A 20,000-nucleotide genomic window follows, 5' to 3' on the forward strand; every position below is an offset into this window, starting at 1 on the left:
TATATTGTGTATATATATATTTATATCATATATTGTGTATATATATATATTTATATCATATATTGTGTATATATATATTTATATCATATATTGTGTATATATATATATTTATATCATATATTGTGTATATATATATATTTATATCATATATTGTGTATATATATATTTTATATCATATATTGTGTATATATATATATTTATATCATATATTGTGTATATATATATTTATATCATATATTGTGTATATATATATATTATATCATATATTGTGTACATATATATTTATATCATATATTGTATATATATATATTTATATCATATATTGTATATATATTTATATCACATTGTTTATATATATTTATATCACATTGTTTATATATATTTATATCACATTGTTTATATATATATTTATATCATATATTGTATATATATATTTATATCATATATTGTATATATATATTTATATCATATTTTGTATATATATATTTATATCATATTTTGTATATATATATTTATATCATATTTTGTATATATATATATTTATATCATATTTTGTATATATATATATTTATATAATATTTTGTATATATATTTATATCATATTTTGTATATATATATATCATATTTTGTATATATATATATATTTATATAATATTTTGTATATATATATATATTTATATCATATTTTGTATATATATTTTTATATCATATATTGTATATATATTTTTATATCATATTTTTATATCATATTTTGTATATATATATTTATATCATATATTGTGTATATCATATATTGTGTATATATATATATTTATATCATATATTGTGTATATATATATATTTATATCATATATTGTGTATATATATATATTTATATCATATATTGTGTATATATATATTTATATCATATATTGTGTATATATATATATTTATATCATATATTGTGTATATATATATATATATTTATATCATATATTGTGTATATATATATATTTATATCATATATTGTGTATATATATATATTTATATCATATATTGTGTATATATATATATTTATATCATATATTGTGTATATATATATATTTATATCATATATTGTGTATATATATATATTTATATCATATATTGTGTATATATATATATTTATATCATATATTGTGTATATATATATATTTATATCATATATTGTGTATATATATATATTTATATCATATATTGTGTATATATATATTTATATCATATATTGTGTATATATATATTTATATCATATATTGTGTATATATATATTTATATCATATATTGTGTATATATATATTTATATCGTATATTGTGTATATATATATTTATATCATATATTGTGTATATATATATATTTATATCATATATTGTATATCTCATCCGAATATACCGGAAGATGATTCCCCACTCTCAGCCTCAAATGTTTGTTTTCTCGCTTCTTTTTAACCAACAAATTGATATTGCATATGCAACTTGAAGTCGGTGCATATGGGCATGAGGTGAAGTTCACGAGATTAAATTGACATGTATATACATATGCTACACATTTATGTATATATACATATACACATACTGCGTATGTGTATATATATTGATATATATGCGCGTGTGTGAGTTGTAAAGTCATTGGACGACCCTGTAAGTGTAAGATTAGTGTAATCTTATGCTGTTACCGAAATCTTATTCAGCAAATAGCTCTTCTCTGCAACATAGCTTACTAATGGATAGTGTTTGATTATCCCAATTAACAGTAATGTATTAGTTTACACGCTTCACCATGCCGCAGGTTTTTACTATAATTATCTTGATTTGCAATTCCCTATTCAAATTGAAGTGGAAATCATCATGGCTTCTTTATGCTATGTTTCATGTTTTATTGGGAGAAGGCGAAACGGGAAATACTAATCAGTACGTTTATTATTGTCACATGATAAGCCATATAGATATACGCAAAAAAATACTCTTCTCTCTCTGCTTAATTAAAAGATCAGCCTCCTCTTCGCGAAGGGAGTCTCAGACCTGCAACCGCCAACCCGCCTGATCTTCCGCACTTCCTTCCTGCGACAGGCCACTTCTTTCAAAACTGTGTTAGTTATCCCGATATGTGGTTATTTCCATCGCATAATACTTTGGTTGATGCTGGCGGAAATAGAGAATCACTAGATGTGGACTCTAACGAACTTTGCAAAAGGTCAAAGTTTGAAGACAATAAACTGTCACTCAGTTCCATGTGAGAAACAAGGTGTAGAGTACTTGCTGAAGTGTTCATCGTGATCAGGTCTCTGATGGTGTGATGAGATGTGGCAAGATCTGACTTATATTAAGGTTCTTAACATGTCATTCGATGGGCAGATGAGGTCATGCGTCATAGATATTATTATTAATGGGTATTTTCAGCTGTGATTTGTTGAGCAAATGAGGTCATGCGGAAAGTATTTACAAATATCATTAGTGGGTATTTTGAGAATTGGGATGTTTATTAATATTAATCCTTTTCTTTTTTGGCAAGATCTGACTTATATTATGGTACTTAACATGTGATTAGCTTTAGATATTATTTACAAATATCATTAGGAGGTATTTTGAGAATTATTATTATGACGATCAAATTAGACTTCAACTTCGGACTATAATGCCGAGGCGAACTTATCAATTTGAACGCTGTAGCCTAACGCAGTCTTTGATTTGAGTTGTATTTGTTTGAAATTTCATTGTTTTGTAGAAGGTAGAACACACCCTCTTTAAGTCATTGGTGGAGGCCGTCAGTGAGATGAACTGCTTGATGTGATACGCTGTAGTTTCTGTTGGTGAGGTGGTGTTTTGCTAAAACTATTCTCATAGATAAATGGCAGCTCACTATAGCTATTCATGCTGCGAGTCAGTTCCAAGCTTTACAGTTGCTTGGTCAGGTCATTTGAGTGGGATTTGCAAAGTCTGCGATCTCACGGGTCTTGCTTATGGGTCAGCCACTGCCACATTACAGTGCCAAAATCCTTGGCAGCGGTGGGATTCGAACCCACGCCTCCGAAGAGACTGGTGCCTTAAACCAGCGCCTTAGACCGCTCGGCCACGCTACCTACAGAAATTGATGAGTAATACTGATAGTAATCAAAATGGATAAATAATCAAGCACTTCATAAATTATTGATACAGTGATTTTATCGTCACGCATTGTACTCGATAACATTGTTATGGTGACAGGGTTAAGCCAAATGATTTATTAGTAGTACAGTTAATTATACTGAGAGGGAAACGGAATCGTTTTAACAAAAAGTCAACCGTAAACAACCTGCCTTCATTCAGGTGTGTTCTGGTTTAACTTCTTCCAGATAAAAGGATAGCAGTCCAGTTGCTCTGTTCTTAGTGTAGATGTTTTGATCTTTATGAACACGCTGCAGTGTTTCTGCTCATATATGTATAAACATGTACATATATTGATGTGCGCCTCCGTAATTTGATGTTATAATAACACATGAAAACATTCCAGTCACAATTTCTCTAAATTCCCTCAGGCATTTTTTCAGATGACAAGTCTTCCCGTACGACCTCATTTACCCCATGAATATCAAGTAGAAGTTCAGGTCTACTAAACATACTAGACCGCATGACCTGATCATTCACGAATCAATATAGGTCAGATCGCTTCCTATTTCGTTCACTTCAGCTATTTTTGCTCTGCGCATGGAACTGAGTGAAGGATTATTATTCTTTGTTCTTTTACCAACTTCACCCTATGCAGAAACCATATCTCTGGATAGAGGATCTCTAGTTCTTCCAGCGGCAACCAACGCATTATGCGATGAAAGTAACTTTACTATAAGCACAACACATCCTAGGATAGCTGCCACTGTGACGGGAGAAGTGGTCTGTCGCCGGAAGGAAGCACGGAAAGCAAGACGGTGTGGCTTTCGCAGGTCTGAGACTCCTTTCGCGAGGAGAAGACTGGTGTTTGAGGCGGAGAGAGAGGAATGATATTACGGATATATTTCTATGCTCTATTTATTTGATCATAAATATAAAAGACCAATTTCCGTTTCGTCTTCCAATTCAGACCCATGTTGTAATGATTAAGAAGTTGTAAATTTAGTAGCTTCGTTTTCTAGGCTGATTCTCACAGTGACACGATTAATGTCAATTTTATTTCGTTAACTTCACCTCATACCCATATGCAACATCAAGTTTTGGTGGGTGAAAACTAACGCTTGTGGCGAAGAGCGAAAGTCAGCTTCTGGTTTATTCGAATGAGAACTGCAATACATACATAACTTGTTATACAAAACTAGTGTTATATATATCAAACAGTACATATGAATTGAATTATATACCAGTTACTAAAACATGTTTTGGTAATTGGTATAAATTTCCGTTCATATTCACGATTTGATCATTCCCTTTACTTTTGTAAAGTTTAACTTATGTTAAAGTTATGTCCGTTATTTTCACTAGATCTCAAAAGTGGTTAAATCAAGTAGTACATGTAAACTGAAATTTATACATACATGCTTATATAATATAAATGTATATACAATAAATAAATATATATAAAGAGTATAATACGAATACATATATATATATATATATATATATATACATACAATATATGTACTCTCTATATATACAAAATATAATACGAATATATATATATATATATATATATATATATATATATATATATATATATATACATATACATACAGTATATGTACTCTCTATATATGCAAAATATAATACGAATATATATATATATATATATATATATATATATATATATATATATATATACATACAGTATATGTACTCTCTATATATACAAAATATAATACGAATATATATATATATATATATATATATATATATATACATATATATATATATATATACATACAGTATATGTACTCTCTATATATGCAAAATATAATACGAATATATATATATATATATATACATACAGTATATGTACTCTCTATATATACAAAATATATATACATACAATATATATATATATATATATATATATATATATATATATATATATATACATACAGTATATGTACTCTCTATATATACAAAATATATATACATACAATATATATATATATATATATATATATATATATATATATATATATATACATACAGTATATGTACTCTCTATATATACAAAATATATATACATACAATATATATATATATATATATATATATATATATATATATATATGTATATATATGATGTATAATATATATACATACAATATATATATATATATATATATATATATATATGTATATATATGATGTATAATATATATAATGTATAATATATATATAATGTATAATATATATATATATATATAATATATTTATATATAATATATATATAATATATTTATATATAATATATACATAATATATTTATATATAATATATACATTATATAATATATACATTATATAATATATACATTATATAATATATACATACTATATTTATATATAATATATATATATATAATATATACATGATATATATACACAATATATTTATATATAATATATACATAATATATTTATATATAATATATATATAATATATCCATGATATATATACACAATATATTTATATATAATATATACATAATATATATACACAATATATTTATATATAATGTATACATAATATATACACAATATATTTATATATAATATATACATAATATATATACACAATATATTTATATATAATGTATACATAATATATACACAATATATTTATATATAATATATACATAATATATATACACAATATATTTATATATAATATATTCATAATATATATACACAATATATTTATATATAATATATACATAATATATATACACAATATATTTATATATAATATATACATAATATATATACACAATATATTTATATATAATATATACATAATATATATACACAATATATTTATATATAATATATACATAATATATATACAATATATTTATATATAATATATACATAATATATATACACATAATATTTATATATAATATATACATAATATTTATATATAATATATACATAATATATATACACAATATATTTATATATAATATATACATAATATATATACACAATATATTTATATATAATATATACATGATATATATACACAATATATTTATATATAATATATACATAATATATATACACAATATATTTATATATAATAAATACAATATATACAGTATGTATGCACAATATATATACATATGTGTATATTTATGCATGTGTATATACACACGTATGTATACATTTACACACACGCGCACGCATACATATTTGTGTATACATACATATACATATATTTTTCAATCTAAATATATGTATATATTTATACTTTCAAACATGCATATATATACATTTATACTTTCAAACATGCATATATATATACATTTATACTTTCAAACATGCATATATATACATTTATATATATATATACATTTATACTTTCAAACATGCATATATATATACATTTATATATATATATATATATATATATATATATATACATATATATGTACATATATATACATATACACACACACATGAAATATATTTTTATATATACCTTTATACACACAAATATGCACACACACACACTTGTGTATATGAAACTATATGTATTTGTACATATATACATACATATATATAAATATGAGCGTTTGTGAGTTGTAAATTCATTAGTTTTCTTTGAAAATTAAGCAGAGGAACACGCTGTTGTAGTATCTTTTATCTTAGTGAAATCATATCATACGAGTAGCTTCTTAATTCAGTACAGCCTACTAACGGATAGTGTTTGCTTTCTGAAATCACACAGATGTAAAGAAACTTGACATGCAGCGCAGTCCCAGTTGTCCATATTTGGCCGTAACACCAAAATGTATGTATTAGTTTACGCGCTTCATCATGACGCAGTCATTCGATTATAACTATACTGATTTGCAATTGCTTTTCCAATACAAATGAATTACACGACTTCTTTATGCCACGTTTCATTATTGGGAGAAGACGAAACGAGAAATACTCATAAATACGTTTATTATTGTTATATGATCAGTCAGAAAATATACGCAAAAGATTACTCCTCTCTCTCCTCCTGAAAGACCAGCCTTCTCCTCGCGAAGGGAGTCTCAGACCTGCGACCGCCAAACCGCCTGGTCTTCCGCATTTCCTTCCTGCGACAGGCCACTTCTTTCAAAACTGTGTTAGTTATCCCGATATGTGGTGTACATATAGTAAGGTTATTTCCATCGCATAATACTTTGCTTAATGCTGGAGGAAATAGAGAGTCACTAGATTTAGACTCGGGTGAACTTTGCAAAAGGTCAAAGTTTGAAGACGATAACCTGTCACTTGTTGAGGTGTTCATCTTGATCAGGGCTTTGAGAGTGTGATGAGATGTGGCAATATCTGACTTATATTATGGTTCTTAACATGTGATTCAACGGGCAGATGAGGTCATGCGGAGATTATTTACAAATATCATTAGTGCGTATTTTGAGAATTGGGATGTTTATCTTAGATTTTTTCACCTTAGGGATTATTAATATTAATTTTCTTGTTATTGGTAAAAATCTCAAGAGAAAATATGTACTTATACAGTATGTTAGTATTGTGTTCCTCAAGGATATTTATTGAGCGTCATTCACCATGTAATGTATTCCAGTATTTTGTAAACGTATTTTCTGACAATAAATCCAGAAATTATACTACTGATCTTTGAGAAATCTAAACATCGAGAGAATACGATGCTAAAATCAAATCAGGAAACAAGAGACAAGACTTCACGTCGGGCTATAATACCGAAGTGAACTTATCGGTTTGAACGCTTTAGCCTACCGCACAGTCTTCGGTTTTTAATGTAAGTAGAACACAATTAGAAGGGGTGTTTTGCTAATGCTATTCTTGTAGATAATTAGTCGTGCATGTAAAGACAGCACATTATAGCTATTCATGCAGCGAGGAATTCCCTTCGCGTGACATTTGAGCTTCTGTCAGCGGCACGCAGGTACACTCAGTTCCAAGCTTTACAGCTCTCAGTACCTTGGTCAGGTCAGTTGAATGAGATTTGCGAAGGCGGCGTTCTTTCGGGCCTTGTTTGTGGGCCAGTCACTGCCACAGTGCAGTGCCAAAATCCTTGGCAGCGGTGGGATTCGAACCCACGCCTCCGAAGAGACTGGTGCCTTAAACCAGCGCCTTAGACCGCTCGGCCACGCTACCTACAAAGTTTGACGAGCATTTCCGATAGTAATAAAACTGGATGAATAATAAAGCGCTTCGAAAAAAAATGATGCAATGATTTTATTGCATACACCGTCACTCATTGTTCTTCGCAGATACTCGATAATATTGTTATGGTGACAGGATTGAACCAAATTATTAGTAGTACAGTTTATTATACTGAGAGGGAAACGAAATTGCCTGTATAACAGCTTGCCTACATTTAAATTTAATTTCTTCCAGATAAAAGAATAGTCGCTCTGCTTTGTGTCCGGAAGCTGGACTTTTGGCGTGTTCGAAACGATTGAATTGCATTTCTTATGGTGGATGTTTTCCTTTTCATCTTTGTGTACACGTTGCTGCGAAGTTTGCGAAATATCAAATTCTGGGGAGGAAACCGGTCACTCCGTTTCGTGTGTAGAGAAGTAAGGCAAACCAGGTAGCATGTTGAAGCGCTCATCGTGATTAGTCCTCAGATAACGTGATGAAAGTCAATAAGACTTAACTTATGATTGTTCTTAACTTGACGGGCAGATGAGGTCGTGCGGTTAGAGATCATAAAATTATTTACAAACACACATTACATTATATATGTTGTATTATATTATATATATTATATATGTTGCATTATATTATATATATTATATTATATATATATATATTATATATATAATATTATATTATATATAATATTATATTATATATAATATTATATTATATATATAATATTATATTATATATAATAATATATTATATATATAATATTATATTATATATAATATTATATTATATATATAATATTATATTATATATAATATTATATTATATATATAATATTATATTATATATATAATATTATATTATATATATGATATTATATTATATATATAATATTATATTATATATAATATTATATTATATATAATATTATATTATATATAATATTATATTATATATATAATATTATATTATATATAATATTATATTATATATAATATTATATTATATATAATATTATATTATATATATAATATTATATTATATATAATATTATATTATATGTAATATTATATTATATATAATATTATATTATATGTAATATTATATTATATATAATATTATATTATATATATAATATTATATTATATATATATAATATTATATTATATATATAATATTATATTATATATATAATATTATATTATATATATAATATTATATTATATATATAATATTATATTATATATATAATATTATATTATATATATAATATTATATTATATATAATATTATATTATATATAATATTACATTATATATAATATTATATTATATATAATATTATATTATATATAATATTATATTATATGTAATATTATATTATATATAATATTATATTATATATAATATTATATTATATGTAATATTATATTATATGTAATATTATATTATATATAATATTATATTATATATAATATTATATTATATGTAATATTATATTATATATAATATTATATTATATATATTGTATTATATTATATTTTATATGTTGTATTATATTATATTATATATATTGTATTATATTATATTATATATATTGTATTATATTATATTATATATATTGTATTATATTATATTATATATATTGTATTATATTATACATATTTTATAGACATTACATATTTTATAGACATTACATATTTTATAGACATTACATATTTTATAGACATTACATATTTTATAGACATTACATATTTTATAGACGTTACAGATTTTATAGACATTACATATTTTATAGACGTTACAGATTTTATAGACGTTACAGATTTTATAGACATTACAGATTTTATAGACGTTACATAGTTTGTATACATTGTATAGTTTGTATACATTGCATAGTTTGTATACATTGCATAGTTTTTATACATTTCATAGTTTGTATACATTGCATAGTTTGTATACATTGCATAGTTTTTATACATTGCATAGTTTGTATACATTGCATAGTTTGTTTACATTGCATAGTTTGTATACATTGCATAGTTTGCATACATTGCATAGTTTGCATACATTGCATAGTTTGTATACATTGCATAGTTTGTATACATTGCATAGTTTGTATACATTGCATAGTTTGTATACATTGCATAGTTTGCCTACATTGCATAGTTTGTATACATTGCATAGTTTGTATACATTGCATAGTTTGCCTACACTGCATAGTTTGCCTACATTGCATAGTTTGCCTACATTGCATAGTTTGTATACATTGCATAGTTTGCCTACATTGCATAGTTTGCCTACATTGCATAGTTTGTATACATTGCATAGTTTGCATACATTGCATAGTTTGTATACATTGCATAGTTTGTATACATTGCATAGTTTGTATACATTGCATAGTTTGCATACATTGCATAGTTTGTATACATTGCATAGTTTGCCTACATTGCATAGTTTGCCTACATTGCATAGTTTGCATACATTGCATAGTTTGCATACATTGCATAGTTTGCATACATTGCATAGTTTGTATACATTGCATAGTTTGCATACATTGCATAGTTTGCATACATTGCATAGTTTGCATACATTGCATAGTTTGTATACATTGCATAGTCTGTATACATTGCATAGTCTGTATACATTGCATAGTTTGCCTACATTGCATAGTTTGCATACATTGCATAGTTTGCCTACATTGCATAGTTTGCATACATTGCATAGTTTGTATACATTGCATAGTTTGCCTACATTGCATAGTTTGTATACATTGCATAGTTTGTATACATTGCATAGTTTGCCTACATTGCATAGTTTGCCTACATTGCATAGTTTGCCTACATTGCATAGTTTGCCTACATTGCATAGTTTGCATACATTGCATAGTTTGCATACATTGCATAGTTTGCCTACATTGCATAGTTTGCATACATTGCATAGTTTGCCTACATTGCATAGTTTGCCTACATTGCATAGTTTGTATACATTGCATAGTTTGTATACATTGCATAGTCTGTATACATTGCATAGTTTGTATACATTACATATTTTATATACATTACACACACACACACACACACACAAAGTCATACACACACCGTGTACGCATATATACATAAATATACACATGTATATGTATAGATGTGTGCGTGTATCTGTATATATATATACACACACTCTTGAAGTTCTTTGTTGAATCTTATTGAAAAGTTCTTTGTTGAATCTTATTGGAAAGTCATTTGTTGAATTTTATTGAAAAGTTATTTGTTGAGTCTTATTGAAAAGTTATTTGTTGAATCTTATTGAAAAGTTCTTTGTTGAATCTTATTGAAAAGTTCTTTGTTGAATCTTATTGAAAAGTTCTTTGTCGAATCTTATTGAAAAGTTATTTGTTGAATCTTATTGAAAAGTTATTTGTCGAATCTTATTGAAAAGTTATTTGTTGAATCTTATTGGAAAGTTATTTGTCGAATCTTATTGAAAAGTTATTTGTTGAATCTTATTGGAAAGCCATCTGTTGAATTTTATTGAAAAGTTATTTGTTGAATCTTATTGAAAAGTTATTTGTCGAATCTTATTGAAAAGTTATTTGTTGAATCTTATTGACAAGTTATTTGTTGAATCTTATTGAAAAGTTCTTTGTCGAATCTTATTGGAAAGTTATTTGTCGAATCTTATTGGAAAGTTATGTGTCGAATCTTATTGAAAAGTTATTTGTTGAATCTTATTGAAAAGTTATTTGTTGAATCTTATTGAAAAGTTATTTGTTGAATCTTATTGAAAAGTTATTTGTTGAATCTTATTGAAAAGTTATTTGTTGAATCTTATTGGAAAGCCATCTGTTGAATTTTATTGAAAAGTTATTTGTTGAATCTTATTGAAAAGTTATTTGTCGAATCTTATTGAAAAGTTATTTGTTGAATCTTATTGACAAGTTATTTGGTGAATCTTATTGAAAAGTTATTTGTTGAATCTTATTGGAAAGCCATCTGTTGAATTTTATTGAAAAGTTATTTGTTGAATCTTATTGAAAAGTTATTTGTCGAATCTTATTGAAAAGTTATTTGTTGAATCTTATTGAAAAGTTATTTGTTGAATCTTATTGAAAAGTTATTTGTTGAATATCTTTCATATAGTATCAGGTCAGTCCAGTTATCCATAAAGCTGCTTAAAACCTTCCAGTCACTTTTCTTCAAAATACCTTCCGGCATTTTTATAAATGAAATATCTCCATCCACCTCACCTCACCTGCCCTTCGAAACACGTTAAAAATCATGTCTTCTCACCATTTGCAAACGCATGACCTGATCCTTTCACGAATCAATATAGGTCAGATCTTTTCCTATTTCGTCTCATTATCAAAGAATAGATCATGATGTTCACTTCAACTTCCCCGGCACGTGTTTCTCTGAACATGAGTGAGGGGTTAGTTTCTCCAGACTTCGCTCTTTTGCCAGTTTCACCTTACGCTAATTATACAGGTTCTCTGATTACTCTAGCGGCAACCAACGCATTATGCACACCATATCCTGGGATAACCGCCACAGTGGTTGAGGAGGTGGTCTGTCGTCGGAAGGAAGCACGGAAGGCAAGACGGTCTGGCGGTCGTAGGTCTTAGACTCCCTTCGCGAGGAGAAGGCTGGTGTTTGAGGCGGAGAGAGAGAAGTGATATTATGGATATATTTCTTTTTATATGTCATTTGATAATAAACATAAACGACAAATCTCCAAGTCTAAATTCGAATCCTATTGCAATGACGAATGTCGTAGATCACCTGCAGCATCAAATCAAGCTTCAGGTTCATGGCGGATGAAGATGCTCTAGATTTATTAGGTACGATTCCGCGACTGATTCTCATTGTAACACGGCCAATGTCAATTTTCTTCCGGTGATTAACCTAAAAGTTGGTGGGCGTAAAGGAGTAAGAAAACTAACGTTTGATGCTGAGAGCGGCGAGTTATATTTCAGTATATGTAAATCAGATATGCAACACATACATAAGTTCACAAAGTTAGTTGCAGATATTAACAGCGCATATAAACTGAAAATTATATTTTATTTAAAAAAAAGACTCATTGACGTTAGATACTCTCGCCACGTTGTTCTTACGATAGCTTTGGACGTAAATATCTGTTGCAGATTTTTTGTTTTATTAATTTCACTCACTGCGATGAATTATGCTACCGATAAGTAACGGCAAAATGATTGTCACAATTTAACGAAGCGCTTTATTTTTATCGCATCTTAATACATTGTAAACGATACGATGTGGAATTACATGCCATCGAGGAGACTCCCTCTTTTTAAAAATCTTTTTGTAGTTAATTTATGTTTTAGTGAAGTAAAACAAAATGGATCTCGGTCATGTTTATGTTCATTATCGCAAATCGTACTAATAAGCCATCGAAATATTACACTATTAATATTACTCCTCTCTTTCCGCCTCAAACATCAGCCGTCTCGTGTATGCAGACTCAGACCTATTCCCTTCAAACCGCCTTGTCTTCCGTGCTTCCATCCTCTCACACCGCCTCCATCACTGAGACATTAATTCCAGAATTTGGTGTGTACATAATCAGGTTACTTTCCCCACATAATGTAATGGTTGCCACTGTTGATCTAGAGAACATCTAGTAAATACGGATTCTGAGTAGAGGGAAACTGACGATGCAGATACAAACAGTTCTAAGTTCTACAGTTATCTTGGTTATGGGCCAGCCACTGCCCAAGGGCAGTGCCAAAATCCTTGGCAGCGGTGGGATTCGAACCCACGCCTCCGAAGAGACTGGTGCCTTAAACCAGAGCCTTAGACCGCTCGGCCACGCTACCTGTATACATCAAAATATTTATGATAGTAATTAAAAAAAAAAAACATAAATATCAAGTGTTTCGTAAAATTCCGATACAGCGATTTTGTCGCATCACTCAATGGTCTTCGCAGATACTCGCGAAGACGAGGCTTAATCCAAATTATGTATTGGTAGTAAAATCCTAATGTTGAGAGTGAAATTAAATTGTTTTAACAAAAATTCTGCCGTAAACAGCTCGCCTCTTCAGATATGTTCAGGTTTATTTTTTTTCTAGATAAGCGAATAGTTTCGTTCATGCTGTCCAGTCGTTCTGTTTTGTGGCTGTTTCCTCTATATCTCTGGGTACACGTTTAAAAGTTTGTGTTTGTTCTCATATGAATGTATGTATGTATACACACACACACACACACATATATATATATATATATATATATATATATATATATATATATATATATATGTATATATATACATATATCTAATATATATAATATATATATTATATATATATAATATATATATAATATATATATAATATATATAAAATATACATATAATATATATAATATATATATAATATATATACATATATATACATATATATACACAAATGTAGGGCATTGGGTTTAAATAACTTTATAAACTACTTGATATTATATATATTTTGTGAATTTAGGCAGCAAGCTCGCCTGTCATTAGTGCAATTCCCTATAATTGATGAAAACATCTAGTCTCAGTTCCTCAAAATAACTACCGGCATGTCTTTCATATGAAATATATAAATCCGCTCGACTTCATCTGCCCAACAAATCACAGGTTGTAGATCTTCAGGTGTTCTTACTCTTCTCGACCGAATGACCTGATCCGTTCTACGAATCCATATAGATAAGATCTTTTCCTTTTTGAACATAATATATATGCACATTTGTATACATATAAATATGTATGTAAAAGTATGTATAAATATGTATGTAAAAGTATGCATAAATATGTATGTAAAAGTATGCATAAATATGTATGTAAAAGTATGTATAAATATGTATGTAAAAGTATGCATAAATATGTATGTAAAAGTATGTATACATATGTATGTAAAAGTATGTATACATATGTATGTAAAAGTATGTATACATATGTATGTAAAAGTATGTATAAATATGTATGTAAAAGTATGTATAAATATGTATGTAAAAGTATGTATAAATATTTATGTAAAAGTATGTATAAATATGTATGTAAAAGTATGTATAAATATGTATGTAAAAGTATGTATAAATATGTATGTAAAAGTATGTATAAATATGTATGTAAAAGTATGTATAAATATGTATGTAAAAGTATGTATAAATATGTATGTAAAAGTATGTATAAATATGTATGTAAAAGTATGTATACATATGTATGTAAAAGTATGTATAAATATGTATGTAAAAGTATGTATAAATATGTATGTAAAAGTATGTATAAATATGTATGTAAAAGTATGTATACATATGTATGTAAAAGTATGTATACATATGTATGTAAAAGTATGTATACATATGTATGTAAAAGTATGTATACATATGTATGTAAAAGTATGTATACATATGTATGTAAAAGTATGTATACATATGTATGTAAAAGTATGTATAAATATGTATGTAAAAGTATGTATAAATATGTATGTAAAAGTATGTATAAATATGTATGTAAAAGTATGTATAAATATTTATGTACATATATATTTATATACGTATAAATATATATGTATAAATATATATGTATAAATATATATGTATAAATATATATGTATAAATATCTGTGTATAAATATCTATGTATAAATATCTATGTATAAATATCTATGTATAAATATCTATGTATAAATATCTATGTATAAATATATATGTATAAATATTTATGTATAAATATATATGTATAAATATATATGTATAAATATATATGTATAAATATTTATGTATAAATATTTATGTGTAAATATATATGTATAAATATATATGTATAAATATATATGTATAAAAATATGTATAAAAATATGTATATAAATATGTATACAAATATGTATAAAAATATGCATAAATATATGTATAAAAATATGTATAAAAATATGCATAAAAATATGCATAAAAATATGTATAAAAATATGTATAAAAATATGTATAAATATATATATGTATAAAGATATGTATAAAGATATGTATAAATATATATATATATATAAAGATATGTATGAATATATATATATGTATAAAGATATATATGTATAAATATATATATATGTACAAAGATATGTATAAATATATATATATATATGTACAAAGATATGTATAAATATATACATATAAATATATATATGTACAAAGATATGTATAAATATATATATGTACAAAGATATGTATAAATATATATATATGTACAAAGATATGTATAAATATATATATATGTATAAATATATATATGTATAAAGATATGTATAAATATATATATGTATAAAGATATGTATAAAGATATGTATAAATATATATATGTATAAAGATATGTATAAATACATATATGTATAAAAATATGTATATAGATATGTATGAATATATGTGTATAAAAATATGTATATAGATATGTATGAATATATATGTATAAATATATGTATGAATATATATGTATGAATATATATGTATGTATATATATGTATAAATATATGCATGAATATATATGTATAAATATATGTATGGATATATATGTATAGAAATATGTATAAATATACATGTCTAAAAATATGTGTAAATATACATGTCTAAAAATATGTATAAATATACATGTCTAAAAATATGTATAAATATACATGTATAAAAATATATATATATGTATAAAAATATGTATAAATATACATGTATAAAAATATGTATAAATATACATGTATAAAAATATGTATAAATATACATGTATAAAAATATATATATATATGTATAAAAATATGTATAAAAATATGTATAAATATACATGTATAAAAATATGTATAAATATATATGTATAAAAATATGTATAAATATATTTGTATAAAAATATGTATAAATATATATGTATAAAAATATGTATAAATATATATGTATACAAATATGTATAAATATATATGTATACAAATATGTATATATATGTATACAAATATGTATAGATATATGTATAAAAATATGTATAAATATATATGTATACAAATATGTATAAATATATATGTATACAAATATGTATAGATATATGTATAAAATATGTATAAATATATATGTATACAAATATGTATAGATATATGTATAAAAAAAATGTATTAATTAATAGTAACTGAAATATTGTAAAGTCATGTTCTGCAAAAAAAAAAAAAAAAAAAAAAAAAATCAGGGCCCACTTATTAATCGGCAGTATTTCTTTTATATATCTTTTTACATTTGTTATAGTAACATCTTAGTACAACATAACTCATACTCATTTGCTCGTGTATTCATTCTATGAAATAACATGTATAAATTAATCCCAATATTTCAGGAAATAAAACGATCAAAATGACTGACACGCTTAATCGTACCGTAGTTTATGATCTTGAGCATATTCATTTACAGTTTGATTTTTAATGCAGGTGTGTATATAGCTTCTTTGTGCCACTTTTGATTAGGAGAAGACGAAAACGGAAATACCCATATGTATGTTTATTATTGTCACAGGATAAGTCATATAGATATAAGCAAAAGATCACTCCTCTCTCTCCGCCTCAAACACCAGCTTTCTCCTCGCGAAGGGGGTCTCAGACCTGCGGCCGCCAAACCGCCTGGTCTTCCGTTCTTCCTTCCTGCGACAGGCCACTTCTTTCAAGACTGTGTTAGTTATCCCGACATGTGGCGTTAGGTTATTTCCATCGCATAATACTTTGGCTGAACTTTGCAAAAGGTCAAAGTTTGGAGACGATAACCTGTCACTCGGTTCCATGCGCGGAGAAACAATGTGCAGGGAACTTATTGAAGTGTTCATCGTGATCAGGTCTCTGTTAATGTGATGAGATGTGGCAAGATCTGATTTATATCATAGTTCTCTTACATGTGATCCGATGGGCAAATAAGGTCAAATATTTTATTACAAATTGCATTAGTATATTTTGAGGAATTTGGATGTTTGAATTTTTAAACTCGGAGAGATTATCAGAAGGATTATTTTTTCTACAAAGCGTCATTAACCACGTTTGTTTTATAAATCCTATATTGCATTCCAGTATTTTGTACAAAAAAAAAAAAAAAAAAAAATACAAGATAAGAAGGCTTGAATTAAACATATAAAATGAATAATCAATAGATCTGTGAGAAGTTGGAACCTTGAGCGACTATGATACTGAAATCCATTTTTGAAGAAAAAGGAAAATATCATGGGTGAAAGATGCCTTTGTTGTAAAATAAATATGAAATACTAGTTTTATTTCAATGCAGAGCAGGACCGGTTGTGTCTTTGGAGTCATATAAATGTCTCCAGAAGTAATGTGTTTATCATTCTGCTCGTTATTACAGTGTTTGCGTTTTAGCTTGTACGTGCGCTACTATGCAGTATTATAGTTCTGTGTTCCCCACACTGTACCATGAAGTGTACTAATGCCATAAGGGTTTTTTATGCCATTTAAAATTTAGCATACAAAACATTATACATGTGTTTTGTACCTGATAAGGATCTCAGTTTATGTTTTATTTGTATAAATTCTGTTATGTCAGGTCTATTTCAGCATGTCTAGTCATTAGCCGCCCCTTTCATAAATGTGAAAAGTGAGCACGGGATATGCTGCCGTTTTATCTCTTATATGGATATGGAAATTATATTTTGGGAGTAGCTTCTCAGCACAGCATAACCTGTTTAAGGATATCGTTTATTCCTTCGTTATCTATATTCACACGAATGTTAGCTAATGTTCATAAAATGAGAAAGACTCACTTAATCAGGAAGCTTGAGCTTGAGAAACTAGTCTTCGTTTTCGGATTGTGATAACGAAATTGGTGTATCACCTTGCAGGGAATACAGTTTCCCTTAGCGATTAGTGGGAACCGGCAGTAAGATGAAATCCTTGATGTGATACTCTGTGGTTTCTGTAAATTAACTATTGTATTGTTAATGTTCTTGTAGATAATTGACAGTCCCTTTAAAGGCAGCACAAGATATTTATGCCGCGATTAATTCCTCCCGCGTGATATTTGAGACAGTTCCAGGTATCTGTATCTTGGCCAGGTCAGTTGAGTGGGATAAGCGAAGGCGATGCGATTGAGATTTGCGAAGTTCCAGCCACGCCTGGGCCTTCCGTATATGGCCCGGCCTTTAGCGAAGGCAGCGTTCTCCCGGGTCTGACTCGTGGGCCGGCCACTGCCACACTGCAGTGCCAAAATCCTTGGCAGCGGTGGGATTCGAACCCACGCCTCCGAAGAGACTGGTGCCTTAAACCAGCGCCTTAGACCGCTCGGCCACGCTACCTACAGAATATGATGAGCAATTCTGATAGTAATAAAAGTGAATGAATAATAAAGCATTTCGTAAATTTCTGATACAAGGATTTTATCGTCACTCATTGTTCTTCGCAGATACTCGATAACATTGTTATATATATTATATATATATTGAATATTATATAATTATTTTATATACATATATCCTATATATATTGAATATTATATAAGTATTTTATATACATATATCGTATATATTATATCAAATAATATATATATATATTATTATATTATATATGTTATATTATATATTATATTATATTATATCAGTCCTACTCCCTTCAAACCGTCATACAATGCTAGCTGCAAGGGGAACTAGAGCATATCTAGAAGTAGATAAAAATATATATCAGTATCAATATATAT

At 26.5% G+C, this 20,000-nt stretch overlaps 1 protein-coding gene and 4 non-coding genes across 6 annotated transcripts in view; 1 reads left to right on the plus strand and 4 right to left on the minus strand.

Annotated features, from left to right (window-relative positions):
- Positions 1-20,000, plus strand: part of LOC125026704 (solute carrier family 49 member 4 homolog) — a 103,166-nt gene that overhangs the window by 59,824 nt on the left and 23,342 nt on the right. The gene's annotated exons all lie outside the window — the stretch shown is intronic.
- Trnal-aag lies at positions 3,014-3,095 on the minus strand. Its single transcript has one exon. It is a non-coding gene; the product is annotated as a tRNA-Leu (tRNA).
- Trnal-aag lies at positions 8,222-8,303 on the minus strand. The gene has a single exon. It is a non-coding gene; the product is annotated as a tRNA-Leu (tRNA).
- Trnal-aag lies at positions 14,054-14,135 on the minus strand. Its single transcript has one exon. It is a non-coding gene; the product is annotated as a tRNA-Leu (tRNA).
- Positions 19,521-19,602, minus strand: Trnal-aag. Its single transcript has one exon. It is a non-coding gene; the product is annotated as a tRNA-Leu (tRNA).

Source organism: Penaeus chinensis, chromosome 6, assembly GCF_019202785.1.
Source record: "Penaeus chinensis breed Huanghai No. 1 chromosome 6, ASM1920278v2, whole genome shotgun sequence".
NCBI classification, from domain to species: domain Eukaryota; kingdom Metazoa; phylum Arthropoda; class Malacostraca; order Decapoda; family Penaeidae; genus Penaeus; species Penaeus chinensis.